Source organism: Papio anubis, chromosome 11, assembly GCF_008728515.1.
Source record: "Papio anubis isolate 15944 chromosome 11, Panubis1.0, whole genome shotgun sequence".
Taxonomy (NCBI): Eukaryota; Metazoa; Chordata; class Mammalia; order Primates; family Cercopithecidae; genus Papio; species Papio anubis.
Genome location: NC_044986.1, coordinates 66,130,152 through 66,152,655, shown reverse-complemented (window position 1 = coordinate 66,152,655; position 22,504 = coordinate 66,130,152). Strand labels below are relative to the sequence as shown.

Here is a 22,504-nt window from a genome sequence, read left to right as displayed (position 1 = left end):
CCCTTGGGGCTCTGAGTAGGATGGAGGGTGGTGTCACCCACCCCTTGGATCCACTGGGTTTTTTCTCCAGCATAAAGATTTTTGAAATAAAATGTTCCAAGGCTTCAAATAAATTTGCAAATCTCTGGCAAGAGAGCTTTATCTGAAGAGGCAGGGACTGTGCACCCTTTTCTCTCAAATCCTGATTTTAAGGTCTGAATTGGGACCCAAGGAAACACACCAGGAGATTTGCACCTTCAGCCAAGTTTGGGGGAAAAAAAAGAACTTGCTTTGAGTTCCAGCTCCTCTCTATTGGTGTTAGGCCATGTTTGCATTGCTGTAAAGAACTACCAGAGACTGGGTAATTTATAAAGAAAAGATGTTTAATTGGCTTACGGTTCTGCAGGCTATAAAGGAAGTATAATATCAGCATTTTCTTGACTTCTGGGAGGCCTCGGGGAGCTTTCACTCACTGTGGAAGGTGAAGTGAGAGCAGACATGTCTTACCTGATGCGAGCAGGAGCAAGAGGGTAGAGGAGGTGCCACACACTTTTAAACAACCAGATCTCATGTGAACTCAGAGTGAGAAATCACTCATCACCAAGGGGATGGTGCTAAGCCATTCATGAGGATCCATCCCCATGATCCAATCACCTCCCACCAGGTCCCACCTCCAACACTGGGAATCACATTTCAACATGAGATTTGGAGTGGACAGACATCCAAACCATATTACTATCCTCGATAGGGCCTAGGTCAAGCCCTGAACCCCAGCATGTTTGTCTATAAAATGGGCACGAATCCTGTCCTGCCTCCTAGAGCTACATTGTGGTACAATGAAATCAACACTGTGCTACAGAATTGCAGGGACTGCGGTGACATCAATGATGGCTGTGTTCCTTCCAAGTCACAGCTGTAGTGGTGTGGATCTGCTCCCAAACCTGTGATGAGGGCAAAAAGACAGATGATGAGGGATACCCTGGGGTTGGGTTTCTGGAGAATCCAAACATTGATGGTACAGAGAAAACACAGGCTAGAGCACATGTTTTTGACAAAGGCATGCATAGACCCACTGGCTAACCACCAACACTGTGACTAAGATGTTTAAATTCACCTCATGTCCTTCTAAGTGGAGTGGTGCAGGGAGGGACAGAGAGGAGCACGGACTCAGGAGTCAAACAGACACAGGCTTGCATCTGGACCACTTCCTCGTACCAACTCTGTAACCCTGGGCAAGTTGCTCGATGCCTCTGTGGCTCAGTTTCTTGTCTGTAAAATGGGAAGAATCACAGCATGTGCCCCCTGAAGCTAATGGTGAGGATCAAAGAACACGCTGCCCAGGACCTGCCAGTGTTAGTGCAGTGGGTTCCATGCTCGGGCTGTAACTCAGCCATCCAAGGCAAAATAATTTATCTTTCTACAGCAATTTAATGGCTGGCTTGAGCTCCCCACTCAGTTGTGGTGGTAGACACAATCTTATTGAATTTGGGGCAACCTCCCAGTTTTCCCCAAGGGGAGTCTGAGTTACGGGGGCTTGTATAACCTCAGGTGCTGAGAGGCATTGATGTCTCCCTGAAGCATTTGCCCCACAGAGTCATGCCTCAGTGGACACATCCTGAAACTCATCACCAAACTGACCCTTATACCTGCCTTCCCCTGCCTCTTCCCTGCAAAGTGCCAAGGCCCAGGAGCTATTTCTCAGATCTGGGCCTCACCTGGGTGTGGGAAGCCAGGCAGGCTGTCTGCCTGAACTTGCTACCCAGCCCTTCCCTCTTACAATCTTGGTGCCTCCCGGAACTCTCCAGGGAAGCCCCTCCTCAATGTTCACCGCCTGCTGCCATTCCAGACCTTGCTCCCACGTTTCCAATAAGCCCTTACAACCTCTCATATCTACTAAGGTCTGGGGTTTGCAGGGTACAAAGCCAGGCAGACTCCATTGTTTCCACTCACCGTCTATCCTGCCCCTCTTCCTAATCCAGGCTCGGTGGCTGGAATGGGGAGTGCAGAGCAAACCCCTAGGAGAAAAATACCTGTTAACATCTCAATGAAGTGTATCCCACCTTGTTCACTGTGACTATTAGGATCAGAGTGATAGCAGAGGAATGCAATGTCTCAGGGAAACGATGTGAAGGGCAGAGAACCAAAGTCCTTCAGCAGAGTTTGAGCAGAGCTGGAAGAACAGGGATGTCCCTGGAAAGACATGTCAGGGAAAGAAACCAATGATCAGAGCTCAGATATGAGAGGGTGGAAGGAGAATTCAGAGTTGCCCACTGTGACTACACCTGGAACATCTGGATATAGACTATTGGAAGGGCTTCCAGATGCTCTGTAAAGGATACTGGGCTCGATGGACAAGGCAGTGCAAAGCTAGGCTAGGTTCACAGCCTCCCCTATCATCCCCCACCCCCCAACATATGCAGGGAGTTGGCTGGGACCATGACTGCTCCTTCCTCAGCCCCAGACTTCCAAACAGCACCCCCAGAGGAGAAACAAAATCAGCTTCCACTCTCTCCCTGTGCATAGCAATAGCTTTAACAGCTAAAGAGAGGGTGAGAGGAAGGAAGTTGTCTTGGTCCATTTTCTGTTGCTTAAATGAATGTCTGAGACTGGGTAATTTATAAATAAAAGGAAGTTATTTCTTACAGTTCTGAAGGCTGGGAAGTCCAAGGCTGAGGGGCTGCATCTTGTGAGGGCCTTCTTGCTGCGTCATAACATGATGGAAGGAATCACGTGGTGAGAGGGCAAGAGTGTGTCAAAATGGCTTTTATAATGGATCCACTCTCCTGATAATTAACTCAGTCCCATGATAACCCAATAATCCATTGCCCCATTAGTACCTTAATCCATGAATGGATTCATGAGGGCAGAGCCTTCATGACACAATCACCTCTTAAAGGCCTCACCTCTCAATACTGTTACATTGGGGATCTAGTTTCAACACGAGTTTCAGAAGGGACAAACATTCAAACCGTAGCAGGAGTAGACAGGCAAGGAAGTGGGGCTGAGGCTCTTTGAGCTCCTTTATCGGGTCCCTCATCTGCACCAATGTTGCAAAATGTTTCACAGATCAGGCTTCCTTCATGCCCTTGAAACTGCCCTGCAACTTTTTGCAGGTCTGCCTGAGACACGATGATGTCCTGGCACCCATGTAGATGCGGAGAAGTGGCCAAGATGTGGGTGTAGGCAGGACCATGAAGCCATTAGACAACAATCTCCAAAGTCTTTTCCTTCCTCCACCCATAGTTTGTTCTAGGAGGAGAAGGAAAACTCTGGCTTAGCTGAGTCTCGTTGTCTACTTTTTTCCTTTCTCCCGGTGAAATTCCAGGAGCTGTGGACACTGGGGTTCCAGTCCCAGCCCAGCAACAAGCTTGACACCCTCCTTCTCTCTGGGTCTCCATGAGGAAAATGAGACTGCCAGAATGGAGATCCCTGAGGGCCTTCCAGTGCTGAGATCCTAAATCACCACCTGCTGAAGCCAGATGTCATCACTGAAAATGGATGCGGAATCTGCTTTGATCTTCCAAGGCGGGTGGGATGGGCTCCCTGAGCTGGGCCAATGGTGTGACTGGCTAGGCAGGAGGATAGTCTGGTGGGGAGACTGTTTAAATGGGAGCCTTCCAAATGTTCAGAGCCCCAGTCATGCCAGCCAGCTCCTGGGCACAAGTCTGGGACAGGATGGAGGAGGGATAAGAGTTAAGAAGCCCCAGGACATGGTTCAGCCAGGGACTCAGAAGTGGATCAGCTGTGCCTCTGGACTAGTCTCTGTGCTGGACTTGGTGGGGCTGGGGCAGGAGGACAAGGGCAGGCAAAGTGCAAGGGTGGGCATGTGCTTCTGGGTTTTCTGGGCACTTAGAAGGATTGGGAGCCCAGAGAGTTCATGCAGACAGGCAGGCACACACACACTCACATGCTTGTGTCTATGTATATGTCTTCAGGATTCACAGTCAACAAAAGCCTTTCCGGGGAAGAAGGCAGAGCTAGAGCAGAGATGGGCTCTAACCCAAGGCTAAGGTTCAGCGAGGGCCACCAGGACCACTAAGCTGGCTGTTAAAATATTAAAATACTTCAGTACCAGGGGTAGATAGCTGCAGTCCCAAGCTCCTGGAGCATCCCCCACTCTCACCACACCCTATTACTCTGGTCCCAGTATCCCAAGGCTTTCCCACAGCCCTGCCACCAAAGGGCAGGCATCGGGCTCAGCAGGGATGACTGCTCCAGGACCCCACTCCAATGCCATGTCTGAATCTCTGCTGACTGTCCAGGGCCTGAGTGTTACTGGTGGGTACAGTATGGGGGAGCCTCCCTTCTCTCCCCAGGGCTTCTCCCATCTCAACTGTCCCTTTGCTTTCATCACACCCCTCTTAGCTGCAGGAGGAATTCTGAGTGCCAGGAGAGAAGTAGAGAGACCCAGAAGGCTGCCTGTTCCCACCGGAGCCTTGAGGTCCTGTTGCCAAAGTCAGACACTCAGGAACTTCTCCAGAGGCTGCAGCTGGGCTGCAGGGGCAGACCGAGGTCTCTCCTATGCTCAAGCCATGTGCTCCCCTCCATGCCCCCTCATCCAACTGCCCAAGAAATCTGTCCCCCTCCAGCTAACCTTTTGATGAGTATTCCACACCAGCTCAGCCCCTATGGCAGCGTGGCAGCCCCTCCCTGCCACTGCTGGGAAGCCAGGAAAGGGTTTTAATCTCAGAAACAGTCAAGGTGGGGAACGGGAGTGGGGGGCGGCCGGGAGGGCCATATGGAACCTGTTTGAGGAGCTGGGTCAGAGCCCAGCTACACCTCCACGCACCGGGGCGCCAGGCCAGCTGTTGGCTTTGCCTGCTCAGCTCTGGCCAGAGAGGGAAAGGAGCGTGGGAGAACAGACAGGCAGGCTGTGTGGGGACAAGCATGTGCTACGTGTGTACACAAAGCTGCTGTCCTTTAGGCCAAAACATGCTGGCTGGCTGCCCAATGGCTGGACAGGGGGTAGGCGTTAGAAAGCTGGCAGCTCAGCAATGTGCTGGGGTTGTAGGGGTCAACAGAGTAGCATTTCAGGTCTCCTCAAGGAAGTGCCAGGGACATGTCTGGGAGCACCATGCACCACTCTTGGTCAGCCTCACCATTTCCCTAGCTGGGTTCCTGCTAGAGGTGGTTCTGGAAACCCCCAGAAAGTACCATTCACTCTCCACTTCGGCTCCCAGGCCTGCGCACACTGCCAATCCTCTGCCTCTCTGTCCGCCCATCACAAACCCAGTCCCACACCCGATGGCTTACCCAACCCCAAATGGTCAGAGTGACGTCATGATGAATCTGACTAAATATCTGACTACGCCGCTTGGACTTTACCTTGCTGCACTGAACTTGGGACTGATCCAGAGTTTGGATTGACCTGGCTGGATTTTGGACCGACCTCACCAAATTTCCAACCAACCACCCCAGTACATGCGAAGCCTGAACTTCTGTCTAGACTCCCAGGACTTTGAGATGAACTGACAGAGTTTCTGATTGATTTTGCAGAAGTTTTCACAGAACTTAACTGAAAATAATGTGGCCTGGTTTTCCCAAATTTTCATCCCACCTGACAGGTTTGACTGAAAACTTGTAACCTATTTTACTGATTGTTATTTTAAAAACTAAGCTTCTTGGCCAGACACAGTGACTCATGCATGTCATCCCACCACTTTGTGAGGCTGAGGCAGGAAAATTGTGTGAGCACAGGAATTTGAGACCAGCCTGAGCAACACAGTGAGACCCTGTCTCTACAAAAAATACAAAATTAGCCTGTGTGGTGATGCATGCCTGTGGTCCCAGCTACTCAGGAGGCTAAGGTGGGAGGATCATTTGGGCTCAGGAGTTTGAGGCTGCAGTGAGCAGTGATGGTGACTGTACCACTGCACTCCAGCCTGGGTGACAGAGCAAGACCCTTTCTCAGAACAAAAAACTACATTGCTTGAGTGTTTGAGCTTTCCAAATTCTTTTACTCTGAATTGGCCAGATGAGGAGGTGCCCTCAGACCCAGACTAAATCACAGGAAATCAAGGAGGCTGAAGGGCTGTCCCTAGGCACAGGGCTGAATGATCAGCACTGAGCTCCTGTCTGACACTAAAGTCTCATGCAGCCCTTCTCACCTGGAGAGGGGATGGGGCAAGACAGAGGTGCGATTGGTCCTTATCCCTCTTATGACACCTTCTAATATTCTTGCATCTATTTCTTCCTTGCTGCCTCCACCAGCATTCTCTGCCTTCCTTCTCCTTGTTTCCAGCGTTCCCCCAGCTCTTGGACTTGGCATCAGGAGTTCTAGGAAATGATGCTCTTGAGTCAGTTCGCCCTGAGTAGCTTCCTGCTAAGGAGTCGTATAAAACAGAACTTCAAAGCGAGTGCTCTGGGCTCAGCCTGCCTGGACTTGGACCTCAGCCCTGCCTGTTCCCCTGTTCCAGCTGTATGATCCTGAACACGTTAATGAATTTTTCTGAACTTTGGTCTCTTCACCCCCAACATGGGCAGAATTCCACTGCTTAGCTCTAGGGTTAGTTTTCAGGTTTTTAGCAAGAATATTGACACTTAAAGCTTGTTGAGCACTCACTCCGAGCCAGGCACTGTCCTGGGCTGTGCACAGCCTGAGACCCTCACTGAATCCCCGTCACAGCTCACAGGCTAGGAAGGAGAAGGCCCAGGCTATTCCAACAGGGCACAGGCTTTGCCCTCAGCCACTCTGCACTCCTGTCCCCTGGGCTTACCCCTGATAGAGGTCGGGGCGGGGAGAGGGGTGATGGACCAGCCTTCCCTTCCTTGTCATCATAATTATAATACTGTCAAGACTGGCCTGTTTCTTGTTGGGAGAAGTGGGCTGCTGTCTGGGTTGTGTTTTGATGAGGCATTTGTTATTTGATAGTGTGACTTTATCTTCTTTTAGGAACACAGGAAAGCAAGGGCTATCCCCTGACCCTACCACAACACCAAGGGAGCCCTGGATATATATTTTTTCTTTTTTTTTCTTTTTTTCTTTTTTTGAGATGGAATCTTGCTCTGTTGCCCAGGCTGGAGTGAAGTGGCACAATCTCAGCTCACTGCAAGCTCCGCCTCCCAGGTTCAAGAGATTCCCTCCAGCCTCAGCCTCCCGAGTAGCTAGGATTACAGGCACCCACCACTGCACCCGGCTAATTTTTATGTTTAGTAGAGACGGAGTTTCACCATCTTGGCCAGACTGGTCTCGAACTCCTGACCTTGTGATCCACCTGCCTCAGCCTCCCAAAGTGCTGGGATTACAGGTGTGAGCCACTGCGCCTGGACATCCCTGGATATTTTCAGACCCACCCGTATCACAGCCATGGGGCTAGTTCAGTTCTTTGGGACTTTTGTCAATCTGTTCACATCTAGTCTGACCTTGCCACATGAACCTCTTGGGTTTCTTTAGTGGCATCTTAATGGGAACCAGATTTGCAAAGCATTCATCAGTCCATGGCACTGGTATTTGCCAGACTGTAGGCTGTAAGCTAAGGACAATGACAGTGGAAAAACCAGGTCCTATTCCTGACCTTGAGCAACTCCTGTGGCAGCACTGGTCCTGCTTGTCTTCCCCAGGGAGGAAGAGAAGGCAGGCATTTGGGAGGACGTTTGAGGTAAGAACAATAGCTGTTTATTCCTCTCTCTAAGGTAAGGCTTTAATGGGAGAGTTGGTAAGAGACACTGTGGGCTGCCATTTTCAGCAGCATCTGACTTATGTCCCTACATTGTTCTATTTGCATCCTGCCTCGGCAAATGCCTCCACTCTCCTTCATCTTCCCTCTTCCATGCCTTTGCGCACTCTGCTCTCTGCCCCGCATGTCTTCCTTTTCTTTTTCATACTTATTCAGCATTTATTGAAAGTCTTCTATATGTTAGACATGATTCAGAAGCTAGGGGCACAAACACTCAGTCTCTGTTCTCAGTGGTTCACAGTGACAGAGACATGCAAAGCGTCAAGGAATCAGAGGCCCTGGACACCTAGGCCAGGTGGGTGGGGAAGGGGAAAGAATCAGGAAAGACTTCCTGTGGAAGGCAACGTCGAACTAGATTTCTGTCTAGCCCATCTGGAGGACTCTTACTCATCCTTCAACACCCAGCTCAAGCAGCACCTTTTCCTTGAAGCACTCCCAGATTCTCATAAGCAGATTAAATCTCTCTCTCTCTCTGTCTCTCTCTCTCTCTCTCTCTCAAACTCCTTGGGCTTTGCACATAGAAGAGACAGCACCAACACTTCATTGTTTGAGTCAGTTTCCCCCACCTCACCCCAAACTGCAAACTCCCTGAGGACAGAACTGGATTCATTGTTGTAGTGTCAGGGCCCTGTAGGTGTATAATAAATGTTCATTCAAAGTCTGTAGAGTTACATGTACTGTATCAACAAGTACATGCATGTGTGTTTGTGAACTCGTGTCTGCGAGCCAAGGGCATGGTAGTCGTGGTGAGGGAAGTTCTTATATCTCCTTCCTTAATATATTTGCCTCGTTACAGTCTCTCAGCTCCTCCCCCATGACTCTCTCCTGTCTCCATGTGGACACGAGTGACAGTGGCTCCCTGGTGTTTGAAAGTTGAAAGATTGATGCAGGAGCAGGGATGGGAGAAACCTCTATCAGTGCCTCCCCCACGGCCAGCTCTGCCTGGCCCCCAGGGCTTCGGGAGCACACCAAGAGACAACCAGCACAACGCAGCCAAAAGGATCCTCGTCTTGCCCCTTTCACCTGCACTCCCACCAAACCTGTCCACTGTTCCAACCTGTGGCTAGAGCTTGCTGGAAGGGTACCAAGGGGCCCCAGTGTCTTGACCACTGAATATTCTGAACAGAGACCTAAGGTTGGATCAGTTTAATTCCTCTCTAGTAAGTCGTTTTCCAGCAGGGTCCTTCCCACTCCTGGATAAAGTCAGTTGCATGGGTTCCCAAGTCCAGGCTGGACACCAACATGAGATGCAAAGAAGACTGGGAGAAGGTCTCTCAGGTGCAGAAACCACCATAGGTTACCCAAAAGTGTCTCCATTGCCTAGGTATGATAACAAGAGCCCTTGCTTCTATGTGGCCCTTTGTAATGGCCAAAGTCCCTCCCGCCCGTGGTCCATTCTATTAAGGTTTACCAAGCCTTCATGTGCCTGGCCTGTGCCTTGCTAATAATCACATGAACAGGCTCTATGCCAAGCTCTTCACATGCATCACCATTTGGCCTCACAACGACTCCTTTGTAAAGGTGAAGACAATGAGACTCAGAGTTTATCCATTTCTCAAGGACACACAGCATTATGTGGTAGAACCAGGATCTGAATCCACCTCTCTCAGGTGAATTCAGACCCCCCGACCCCGACTCCACTGCCCCATCTCCAGGTCTTTTCACATGCCCCCAATAACTCTGAGACACTTTCATGTCCCATCTTAAAGATGAGAAAAACTGACCCTTGGTGGCTTTAGGAGACTTTCCAGAGGTTTCACAGAGGCCAGGCAGGGGGGTCTGGCCTTCCATGCTCCAACTTCCACGCTGCCCAAAAGAGAACACCTTTCCCATATCTGCCTCCACGCCTAGCTGAGCCCACCTCCGCGCCCACACTGCCTGGCTTTGCTACTCCAGCTCAGTGGGTGACCTGTGGGGTTGCCCCCACCCTCTACCGACCCTCTCCCGCCACCCCTGGTTTGTAAGGCATCCGTGCTGGTGGCTAGATGGGCCCCAGAGAGAGCTGGCCAACTGCAGGGCAGGGATGATAGAGGTTCAGAAGCATTCTCCCTGAAGTGCTGCCACCTGATCCCTGTCCACCTGGCCAGCGCCTCTGGGTTCCATGACAAGGTCAATAGTTGCCCAAATGTCATCAGACCAAATCTATTTTCTGCTTCCTGACTGGCTATCACAAATGGGGACTCTTTCTCTTCCACCTCTTCCCAGTGACTCTGTGTCAACCTCCTCCCCAAAGATGCCCATGCCTCAAACTCAAAGCGAAGGAATCTCACATTATTTTGAGAGCTACTCAGAGGGTAAACCGCTCCGAAAGCAGGATCTGAAGTTCCAGGAGGCAAACGCAAGGCAGTATTTGCAGACCCTTGGATTTCTCTCCCAAGTTATGAGGAAGTGGGACAAGTCCCGGGGAATCCCCAGAGCCATGGGTCCTTGCCCCTTGTCCACTGGGGGTCCCATCCTCCAGGCTGGTCTCCTTGAGGTCATCTTCTCTTAAGGCTTAGAAGTTTGGAAACTGTAGTTATACAAAGGTTGGCAGAGCATAGAAGGAAAACACTTGCTATGAGAGAACTTCAAGCCCCAGCTCTGGCCACTCATTAGCTTTAGGCATCAGTGTGTCTGGTGTTTTAATAAGAAGTTGGTCTTTGTCTCTGAATGGGATTCCAGCTTTGGAAATGGTCACATTCTTTAACATGACCAATCTGAGAAAATCACTGTGATGAGGACGTTTTTGTTTTCCAGGCATTGCCCTATCATCCGATCTACTCTCCCGTTATCTTGACAGCACATGGAATGAATTAGCCACATGCTACTGAGAATAAAATGAACAGAAGATATGGGGGTGCTTATCATATGCTGACCCCCTTCAAACTGTTTTCTATGTACTAACTCAGGTAATCCTCCAACAATCTTACAGGACAGGTGGTATTATTACCCCCAAAACGCACACCCCCATTTTGCATATGAGCAACGAGAGGCTCCGTAGGATAACATAATGTGCCAAGTTCATGTGGCTAAAAAGCAGCAGAGCCAGGCTTTGAAGCTGGGCGGGCTGTCGCCAGAGCAAACCTGTGTAACGACCATTCCACACGGCCTTCAGCAAGATGAAAGAGGCACCGTTGGAATTTACAGCCCAGAAGGGAAGATACAGCTTGTATATAAATTATCCTAATACAGGTTGGGGAAGTGATAAGTGACCAAGAGAGAAACAGATAATATCCCCGGGGAGTGTGGATGAGGAGAAAATTGCTTCCAGCTGGAAGGAGATGGGAAGTTTTATGGAAGAGGTGACATTTTAGCTGAGCCTCGATGGACAGGTGGGATTTGGAGCTGTGGAGATTTGGGGAGAGGGAGCAGTGGGGATTGTGTTTAGGGAGAGCAGCTTGTTCTGCTGGGAAGTGACAGGCAACAGAGGAAGGAGACCAGAGAAGAGAACATCTGAGCCAAGCTGCAGAGCCAAGCTGCATATGAGCGGCCTCTGCATATGCTGCGCCTTTCATACTGACTGCAGCAATGGAGAGGCAATGGTGTCTGGGCATGGGAGAGAGGCAGTCAGGACTGTGCTTTGAGAATTGTGCGTGGTGTCAGCAGAAGCAGGGGACAGCATGTACACTGGGGATTCTGGCAGGAAATAGTCTGACTTAGGGGGCTCAGTCCATGGATGAATAAAGCTATTGCTCATGGAGGCATGGGTGGGACCAGTGAGGCATGAAACGGCCCCCAGAGCCCCAAAGCAGTGGAAGAGGACAGGAAATCGCACCAATGTGTCTGGTAAGAGCTGGAGGCACCATCGGCAAGAGCTGCAGGCCTTTGAGGATGCAACCACCACGGGAAACATGATCTGGGGCAGGAATGGTGCAAAAAACAGCCCCTAGAGCTTCTCTTGGGGCTTTCCATGGGCAGTAGCCAGAACTGGCTGCTGGCTGTGAAGGATTCTGCAGGGGTTCGGTCTAGAGACACAGAACAGGGCAGAGAAGAATGAAGAGAGAATGAGAGGGAGAGAGGCAAACAGAGAAGACTCACCAGTCCAGACCACACTAGAAGTAGTTATAATATTTGGGAAAGAGACAGTGAGAGACTGAGCCAGGGCAGTTGCAGAAGCAAAGCTAGTGTTGGAGACAAATGTGGAGTTTAAGGAAGCAAGATGGACAAGAGTTGGTGAGCAGTTATCTGCAAGAAGGAAGAACTTGGGTAACTGCTAAGTGCCAGGTGTATGTGTAGCAGACCTTCAAACTTAATTTAAAAGTAAACTACCACAAGGATCAGCTCTGGCATGTTTTTGTTTGTTTGTTTTGTTTTGTTTTGTTTTGAGACAGAGTTTTCACTCTTGTCACCCAGGCTGGAGTGCAATGGCACAATCTTGGCTCACTGCAACCTCCGCCTCCTGGGTTCAAGTGATTCTCCAGCCTCAGCCTCCCGAGTAGCTGGGATTTACAGGTGCCCACCACCACTCCCAGCTATTTTTTTGTATTTTTAGTAGAAATGGGGTTTCACCATGTTGGCCAGGCTGGTCTCAAACTCCTGACCTCAAGTGGTTCGACCACCTCAGCCTCCCAAAGTGCTGGGATTACAGGCATGAGCCACCATGCCCAGCCCATGTTTTTAATTTGAAAGGCTTGACATACACCCTCAGAGATGAATGACAAGCTGGATAGGATTATTAGGAAAGAGGCCAGGACATCAGGGTCTTCTCACTGTGGCCCCCACTCACGTGGCACGCATCCTTGCATGTGGAGGTTCTTGGGTCGATCTTCCTGTTCTGCAGAGTTGGTAAGTGAGGCCCAGGGAATTCCAGTGGTCTGGGAAGGTTGCAAAGGGAGACTGCCATAGAGCTGGAACTAGAAGCTGCAGTGGTGCCCCTGCTCTCACCTCTCTTAGCTGGTATGATATGAAAGACAGCAGTGCAGCCCAGTCCAGCTGGGGGAATCAACAGACAGGCTTCCACCTACCCTCTGCCTGGGATGGGCCTCGTCTCCTCCACACCCACCCTCTCTTTATCCAGCTCCTTTGCCACCAGGGCTCCAAGATGAATATGTCTTTGCCTTAGAAAAGACACAGGAACTAATCAAAGATGGTGCCCAGGAGGCAACTCCCCCCAAACGAACTCCCAGCTCTGTGTTTCTGCGGCGTTCAACAGGTTACTGAGGCCGTCGATTGCAATGACAGATTGTGAAATAAGTGATACCACTCAAAGCACTTTCATTATCCTGCCACAGATTTTTGGCAATTCCTCAAGTCTAGCTCGTTTTATGTCTAATTATATATCGCCATTCATATCCCCTGTATGTTATGTTTCGCATAATAAATACATGGAAAATCTTTCTCTTTTTCCGTCAGCCGCTGCCCAGAAATGAACGGATTCCTGGTGTGTGCTTACGCAATAAAGAAGCAGTTGTTTCAGACACTGTGACACTTCATAGCCTGGACTTTATGGGCCCCTCTCGCTCTGATTCGGAGGGCTTGAAGGAGGGTTTTCTGCAGGCTGTTCCTGCGCTGGAAGCAAAAGGCGATTGTCCGGAGCAATGTCCTGGGATGACTGGAAAGGCAGCCAGAGCCCCAATCTGGGGAGACAGAGGGGCTGCCAGGCTATTGGAGGGTAACTTGCTTGACTTCTGGACATGAGGCCTGGCTGCAAAGGTTTTCCTGTACCTCTCGGTGTTAACAGAAAGGCTAGGGTCATTGATCAATCACGGGATACCTCACCTAGCAATGAATCTACAGGCATTATTTAAGCACCTTCTAGGTGCCCAGGCCTGTTCTAGATGCTGAGTTGGGGAGGGGAGGGATGAAGAGTGAGAAAATACTAAAGAGCAGAGGTGTGGAAATAGTTGAAGTCATGGTAACAAGAGCGGGTTTTAGAGTTGAACCAGCCTTCTCTGCCTACCAGCTGTGAGATGTAACTGAAAACCTCTTTGAACCTCAATGGGGATGCCAACATATGGCCCTCCTCATGGGGTTGTTGTGAGAATTAAAATAAATAATTCATGTAGGCCAGGTGCAGTGGCTCACACCTATAATCCCAGCACTCTGGGAGGTCGAAGTGGGTGGATTGCTTGAGCCCAAGAGTTTGAGACCAGCCTGGCCAACATGGTGAAACTCCATCTCTACAAAAAATGCAAATGGTAGACCGGCATGGTGAGGCACACCTGTAATCCCAGGTGCTCAGAAGGCTAAGGCAGGAAGATGGCACAGGTTGCAGTGAACTGAGATTGTGCCACTGTACTCCAGCCTGGGAGACAGAGCAAGACTCCATCTCAAAAACAAACAAAGAGAAAGAAAGGAATAAGTCATGGAATGGAAAGGGTTCTGTGTGGGCTCAGATGGTTCATTATTACAATCACTATTATTATCATTATTCTCGCATCATCTACTCTGAGGGCAGGCAGTGGGGTGTTGGGAACAAATGAAATAAAAGATGAGGCCCCTAAATTCATGGCCCTGGGTTTCAAGCCCAGCTCATGACTGGCCGAGGAGGTGAGTGGCACACATGGGGGACAATTAGGAAATGATCTGGCACTGGACTGGAACCCACTGTTGTCACCACGGAAGGGCTGGTGGCTGTGGGTTGGTGTCCGTGAGGTCTTCCTGTGAAAGCAGTACTTGGACAAAAGACACAGCAAGAAGACAGGAGAAGGATAAAGGGGGATATGGCCAAAAGCAGGAAGACAAGAAAGTATGATGTTTTTGTGAGAAAATAAAAGCATTTGCTATCCGTTCCTCAAATACCTACCGAGTGTCTCCTGTTACTGGCACTTATTAAGTGCCAGGCAGACTTCAAGGCATGGGACACAGAGCTCCAATGGTCCTGGCTCCCACGCACAGGAAGCTACATCACAGTCACCTCAATAAGTCAGCCTCGAACAAAGCTTGGCTATGCAGAGGGTGGGATGCACAATGGGCCGGTCAGGAAAAGGGGGCATGGAGGTTGGGGGCAGCCTTTTGTACTGGCCCCGTTGGTGATGAGAATGTTCACTGGGGACAGAGGGAGGCCAGGCTGGGTATTTACTCCAAACTCAAAGGCCATCCCAACACATTCAACAGAAATGCATCACATGTACACTGCATGAGGGCTGGCATGCAAGAACATTAGTTAGCAGGACATCGATGCTCAAAACCATGTGCTGTGTGGATGAATTAATGGCAATGGGATCCTGTGCCTTCTGTTCTCCTTCCAGGTCCACTCTCCTTCCCATTCCACCTTGTTCTCTGCCCAGGAGACAAATGGGTGTGAACCACCTCAGTAGACTCCCCTGCCCTGACTGTGCTTGGGTTTGGCCAATTGTGAGCCCAGGCAGGAGACCGAAAGAAGGGAAGAGAGTGAGACCCAGGTACCTGGCTCCCTCCCTGCAGCATTGCCTCTGCTGGCCGGGACCCTCCACAGAAGTCTCCTCCTGAGGCAGCCTCTGCTACACAAATATCATCTCTCCTGAGTGCTTGTAATGGATCTGTGATGGTCAATTTTATGTATCACCCTGAGTAGGCCAGGAAGTGCCCAGACTAAGCATTGTTTCTGGGTGCGTCCATGAGAGGGTTTCCAGATGAGATTAGCATTTGAATATGTGGACTCAGTAGACTGTCCTTCCCAACATGAGTGGGCACCATCCAATCTGCAGATAGCTTGAATAGAACAAAAGGGAGAGGAAGGAGGAATTAATTGGCCCCTTTTTTTCTTCCTACTTGCCTGCTGGAGCTGGGACATCAGTTCCTGCCCTTGGATGGGGATTTGTACCATCAGCAACCCTGGTTCTTAGGCCTTTGCACTTGGGACTGAATTACACCATTGGCTTTCCTGGGTCTCCAGCTCAGACAGCAGCTCCGACTTCTCAGCCTTGAGTAAGTAAATTCCTCATAATAAATCTCTTCCTATATATACATCCTATTGGCTCTGTTTTGCTAGAGAACCCTAGCAAACTTACACTCTCCCTCTTGTAAGCAAGCCTAGGATGGTAACCCTTGTTTTTTAGCCCGGGCTTCTGTACCTTCCATTATGGTTCCCCTCTACCCTGGCCACACTCTATAAATATTCCTTTGCAAATTAAACCTCCTTGAATTATCCTAATTTAGTGCACCATCTGTTTCTTTTTGGGACTCTGATTTACATATTCCCCAATTTCAAATGTTCTTACAGCAAAATTCTAATACAATGCTATCCTTTTCATGTCAATTCTGGGAGCTGGTAGAAGCCATCAAAGTCTGATGGACTCTTGGCCAAACATAACCTCCCTGATCAAATCTTTTTTCCTACTCCACAAATACTATAGAACAAGACTCCTAGTGCCCCAAACACAGATCTTACAAAGAGAATTCAAGTGGGTGAAAACTCTCAACAATGCCAATTTTGAATCTTTTCCTTTCCCCTCCATTTCACTGATTGCCCCAGTGGACAACCCACTGACCACACAAATGGCAGCAGAAATCAAAGAACATAGAATAGTGGACCTGAGAGGAACCTAGAGACCACCTAGGCCAACCCTCCTTGACCACTAGCTCTCTGTCCATTTCCATCCCCTCTACCACCACTACCATCACCACCATGACCACCATCACCACCACCATTTCATTCCACAACCATCATCCCCATGTCCACCACCATCACAGCCATCAGAACCATGCTTACCACCACTACATCCTATTACATTACATCCTACATTACATCCTACACCACCAGCAACAACACCTCCACCACAAGCCAACACCAACACCGTCATCACTACACCAAACCAACCACTATCATGACCACTACCACCACTACTACACCACACACCACCATTGTGTAGGAGAGAAGTATATGATGCCCAGGGAGACATGTAATTTACAAAGGGTAGGACACTTAGTTGGTGGTGTAATTAAACTAGAACTCAAGCCTTTTAACTTTTAGTCAGAGAGGCTGATTCTTAAGTAAACAAGTGACTTCAATTGCAACTTAAAATTGAAAACAAAATAAAGTATGAGGAGGACAGTGTGGTATCAGAAGACAATATTGATTTTTTCATTGATTTGCCACAAACCTGTCTTTAACACAAAGACAAAATTGATATTAAAAACTAGAATCCTTTGGGAGGCCAAGGCAGGCAGATCACTCGAGGCCAGGAGTTCCAGACCAGCCTAGCCAACATGGTGAAACCCCATCTCCACTGAAAATTCAAAAATTAGCTGGGTGTGGTGATGTGCACCTATAGTCCCAGCTACTCTGGAGGTTGAGGCACGAGAATCACTTGAAGACGGTAGGCAGAAGTTGCAGTGAGCCAAGATCGTGCCACTGCACTCCAGCCTGGGCAACAAAGTAAGACTCTGTCTCAAAAACAAAACAAAACAAAACTAGAATCCTGTATTTCAGTTATGGTTCTGGTGAGCTTTTAAAGAAATCACAGCTTGGTACATTCTCCTATTTATGCCCCAATTTCCAAATTCAAGCTTCAGTTTTTTTGAAATTCAGTTTTCTGCCCTGATCACAGGTGTTAGCTTGCAAGTCAATAAAGCGTTCTCCCTTGGGTTGAAGTGTGAGCCATAAAATTCACATGCAAGTTCCCATCAAGAATGATCACAGTCATAAACCTGATAGGTGAATTGCGCTTGACTTGATGTGTAATTGGAAGAAAATTCAATTATTTGCCAAGTAATAATAATGCTAGCTTACTCTTATATTTTTCAAAAGGGTCGTATATCCATTATTTTGGTCCTCGAAATAACCCCAAGAGGATGGTATCATTGTCATCCTTTTACAGGCAAGGAAACTGAGATGAGAATGTTCAGAGTCACAATGTGAACAGATGACAGAGGCAAGCTTAGAGCAGGACAGTGACAATAACAGCGCTGGCTGACGTCTGCTGATTTCATCCTCTGTGTTAAGCTCTTCATATGCCTGATCACATTTAATGAGAACTGGGTGTCTTTTTCAATTTCTCTGAACCCATATAACAAATGTGATCGATCATCTGCTAGTCATTCTGCTATGTCAGGCTCAACCCAACACCTTTGGGTCCTACGAAAATAAGCTACAAAGAGCTCATGAGTGGAAAGCAAGAAAGTAACAGAAGTGGGGTTAACACTGCTGCTTCTTTGTTTTTGTTTTGTTTTTTGTTCGTTTGTTTTTGTTTGTTTGAGACAGGGTCTCACTCTGTTGCCCAGGCTAACGTGCAGTGGCGTGATCTCAGCTCACTGCAAATTTTGCCTCCTGGGCTCAAGCATCCTCCCATGTAAGCCTCCCTAGTAGCTGGGATTACAGGTATGCACCACCATGCCCCGCTAATTTTTGTATACTTTGTAGGGATACGGTTTTGCCATGTTGCCCAGGCTGGTCTTGAACTCCTTGGCTCAAGTGACCTGCCTGCCTCGGCCTCCCAAAGTGCTAGGATTACAGGTGTGAGCCATTGCGCCAGGCCAGCATTGCTTCTTAAATGTGTCTTGACTGCCCTTTGCCTAAGAGTTGTCTGCAGGTTCCTCTCAAAGGAGCACTGGAGCAAGAGTCAAAGCCTTCTCTGCCACGTACTAGCCATGTGACAAAGGAAGACATTAACTCTCTTGGTGCTCTGTTTCAGTCTCTATAGTGAAGGGGTTGGAGGAGAGCAAGAGTTTTCAACCGTGCTCTGAGGAAGCCTAGAATCACCCTAGAAGAGCCCTGGGGACAGAGAAAGGGGAGGCCAGGGGGAGTTATTCAGCACACCTACCCTCTGCTGCTCCAGCCTCCAGATCCAGGGCACCCTCTTTCTCCAGGCATACATTGGGCTTCCACAGATTTTATGAGGAAGGAGCTTCATGGATAAAATTGTTTGAGGTTCATGGAAAAAAAGACTAGCATTTACAGCTTGGGATGGACGTAAATCGTAATTTCTTGAACAGCAGCATTCATGGTTGTGCCGAAGTTTGCAGCCATGGCCTCCTCTGCTGGCTCCAAGTCATGGTTCAGAAGGTGTTAAAAACAGAGTCCGAAGATGCCCCCTTGATAAAGGCTTCTTATTAACAATTTGTGAGAATGGTGACAGCCTGATACCCGTTTCACTCTAGAACAATGCAGACAATGCTAAACCAACATCTGCAGCCATGTTGGTTGGGCAAGTGTGATACCAGGGTGTGTCATTGTCACCATGGGTTGAAGCACATGGAAGTACAGGAGGGCCATCCTACTAGCAAGGCTGAGTCTCAAGAATTTATCCTTCATCCATTTCTCTGTATATTATACTGAGGGAAACCAATTTTAAATGTGTTGGTTTGCAGTAAACCAGCTTAATACACTCTGGGTCAAGTCATCGGTCATTTAACCTAAGTGTTTTTGGTTAAATGGGCACAGAAATTGAAATCAGAAGTAGTGTGAATTTTAATTCTGCTCCTTACCATCCATGCCACCTGCGATAAGTCTTTCGGTGTCTCTCGGTGCTATGTATCCCTGAAAATTCACGTATTGAAATCCTAACACCCAGTGTGATGGTATTGGGAGATGGGGTTTTTGGTGATTAGGTCATGAGGGTGGAGCCCTCAGGAATAGGATTAGTACCTTCATAAAAGGGACCCGAGAGAGCTGCCCTGCCCCTTCTACCTTGTGAAGGCGCAGCGAGAAGACGGCCATCTGTGAGGAAGCAGGTCCTCACCAAACACCGAATATACCACTGCCTTATCTTGGAATTCCCAGCCTCCAGCACTGTGAGAAGTAAATTTCTGTTGTGTATCATCCACCTGGTCTATGGCATTCTCTTTTTATTATTATTATTATTCTTTAAGTTCTGGGATACATGTGCAAAACGTGCAGGTTTGTTACATAGGTATACACATGCCATGGTGGTTTACTGCACCCATCAACCCATCATCTACATTAGGTATTTCTCCTAACGCTATCCGTCCCCTAGCCCCCCACCCCCTGACAGACCGCAGTGTGTGATGTTCCCCTCCCTGTGCCCATGTGTTCTCATTGCTCAACTCCCACTTATGAGTGAGAACGTGTGGTGTTTGGTTTTCTGTTCCTGAGTTAGTTTGCTGAGAATGATGGTTTTCAGCTTCATCCATGTCCCTGCAAAGGACACTTTTTTATGGCTGCATACTATTCCATGGTGTATATGTACCACATTTTCTTTATCCAGTCTATCATTGATGGGCATTTGGGTTGGTTCCAAGTCTTTGCTATTGTGAACAGTGCTGCAATAAACATAGGTGTGCATGTGTCTTTATAGTAGAATGATTTATAATCCTTTGGGTATATAGCCAGTAATGGTGTTGCTGGATCAAATGATATTTCTGGTTCTAGGTCCTTGAGGAATTGCCACACTGTCATCCACAATGATTGAACTACTTTACACTCCCATCAATAGTATAGGAGTGTTCCTATTTCTCCACATCCTCTCCAGCATTTGTTGTTTCCTGACTTTTTAATGATCACCATTCTAACTGGCGTGAGATGGTCAGGTTTGTCAACAATCAGATGGTTGTAGATGTGCAGCATTATTTTTGAGGGCATTTTCTTATAGCAACTCAAATGAACTAAGACACTCTGCCTCAGTGGTCCCATCTGTGAAATGAGGATAAAAATAACTAGGGCAAAGGGTTATCAATAAAATTTTAAAAGAAACTATCTGAAAAGCCTAAACAGCATCTGACATTCATTCATGCAACCATTCATTCAAAATATAGATGTAGGCACTACTTTGCACCATATGCCCTGGTGGAACCTGGGATTCCGAAGGAGCAAAAGTAGACCCGATCCCACCTCAGGGAGCTCCTATCTGGTGCAAGGGACAAATAAAAATGTAACTTTACCTTGGGATGAGTGCTCAGAAGGAGAAGAGCCAGGTGCTTTGTGAGAGAATAACTAGGTGGAGGGCTATCACAGATTGAGGACTCTGGAGGGCCTCTTTGATACCTAAAAGAGAGGGAGCCAGCAAGGGATCAAGTTGGGGAAGAATGTTCCAGATGGGAGGGAGAAGGTTGGTGAGGCAGAATCACAGTGAGAGTGACAGGTGCCATTATTTGCCCATCCAATACCCGTCCCCTTCCTTACTCCAACACAAACACTTCTTGCTAGCACAGCCTCTGTTTCACTGAGTTATTGGGTAGCCATGTTCTTCCATGGTGGGCACATAGCCCCTGTGCAGTCCCGTGGATGAACTTCAGTGGTCTAGGCTAATCACAGAGCTTCCCTCCTGGCTTGGGCACATGCTGCAATTCAGACCAATGAGTCAGAGCAGTACTCTGAGGGAGGCTTCTGGAAGAGGTTTCATGACTGATGGAGAGAGACCGTGGAGGAAATGCTTTCTTCTGCCTCTGGATGTTGTCATCCACAGGTGGCCTTGGGACTGTGGCAGCCTAAGAGGCCATCTTGATGGGCTGAGGATGACAGGGGAAAGAGTGGCAATATCGGGATCTTTGATGCTGTGGAGTCTAAGCTAAGCAACCCTGGCGCTGCCCTGCCTCCAGACGTCTTGCTCCAGGAGATGACATGGTCTCCTTTGTGATAACGCTAGTTGAATCCACTTCTCTGTCACCTGCAGCCTCAAATATGCTGAGTGACGTGGTGAGTGAGGGGGAGTGTTAAAGTTGAGAGCAGAAGCCAGGACCAGGTCACTTGGGCCAGGCTGATGTGTGTAAACTCCATGCTAAAAAAATGTTTTGGAAACCAGTGGAAAAAGATGAAGCAAGGGCAGAAAGTCCATGCTGGCTGCTCTGCCGGGAGTGGATTATGGGGCCAGGAGTGAAGGCAGTTAGGAGAGTTTGGCATGAGTCTTGGTGAGAGAGCGTCTAGATGGAGCACACCAGGTAGGCTGGGGGTGACTCGGAACATGCAGCTGGCAAGTGTCTCCAGTGCTGGTTGTGAACTCTGCTGTCTATAATTCCAACCAAATTGGCCTGACTCACCACTGGTCACCACTGTGCAGAGAGAGCCCTGAGTATGGCTCAGGAAAGCTCTGAAATTGGAAATCAAATGCTTGGGCAAAGATTCCTGTTTCAACCTTTCTGTTCGCCTTTGGGCACGTTCTCCTCTTGTCCCCACCCCCGTCCCCAGCCTCAGTTTCCTCCCTAGTAAAATGGTAGAGCAGTTGTCAAGGTCATGTGAAAGGACACACAAATGTCTGTTAGAAGCTCTGGAGACAGCCTGGTAGGGGAAGTGGAGAACAGCATGTGCTTCTCACTCTCCCATCCCTTTCCCTCACCGTTCCTCTGAGATGACTCAGACTAGTTCCTGCTGGGTCTTTTCTGCTCTGTCTCTGATGCTCAACCCCGCAGCAAGGGCCCTCTCCTCTCCCCATGTCCTCACAAGTCATGGGTATCAAATCAGCTGCTCTCATGGCCTTCCCCCACGCTGTTGCTGCTCTAACGCTCCGGAGTGTGCTGAAGAGATGTCCAAAGGGCTGACCCACTCCTCCTCACCTCAGGGAGATGGTGGAACAAAATCAAAGATCCCCCGTTCCACCCCATGCTTTCCCCACCCATCACTGCTTCCCATACCCACTAAATAAAGCTCTGTGCTCTTCATGGTTCCATGATGTCTGGTGACACTTTGGTGCCCATCTTTGGGTTCTCATGAAATCTCTGCTTGTCTTTCCAATAAATTCCCCTTATTTGAGATGGCTTGGGTGGGTTTCTATACCCACCAACCAAACTGGATGAATGACGGTGATGGTTAATTGTATGTGTCGACTTGGCTGGGCCACAGTGCCCAGATATATGGTCAAACATTCTTCTGGATGTTTCTCTGAGGGTGTATTTGAATGGGTGTGTTTGAATATTTAAATTGATAGACTTTGAATAAAGCAAATTGCCCTCCCTAATGGGGGTGGCCTCATTCCGTCAGGCAAAGACTGATCTCTCCGAGCAAGAGAGAATTCTGTAGCAGTCAGCTTTCAAACTGAAGCTGCAATACCGACTCTCCC

The 22,504-nt window shown here is 48.7% G+C and overlaps 1 long non-coding RNA gene across 1 annotated transcript; it reads right to left on the bottom strand.

Annotated features, from left to right (window-relative positions):
- Positions 1-642: 642 nt before the first annotated feature.
- Positions 643-5,641, bottom strand: LOC103887561. Its single transcript, XR_002524336.2, has 3 exons — positions 2,040-5,641; positions 1,094-1,248; positions 643-920 (listed from the first exon to the last, which is right to left on the bottom strand). It is a non-coding gene; the product is annotated as an uncharacterized LOC103887561 (long non-coding RNA).
- Positions 5,642-22,504: the final 16,863 nt, after the last annotated feature.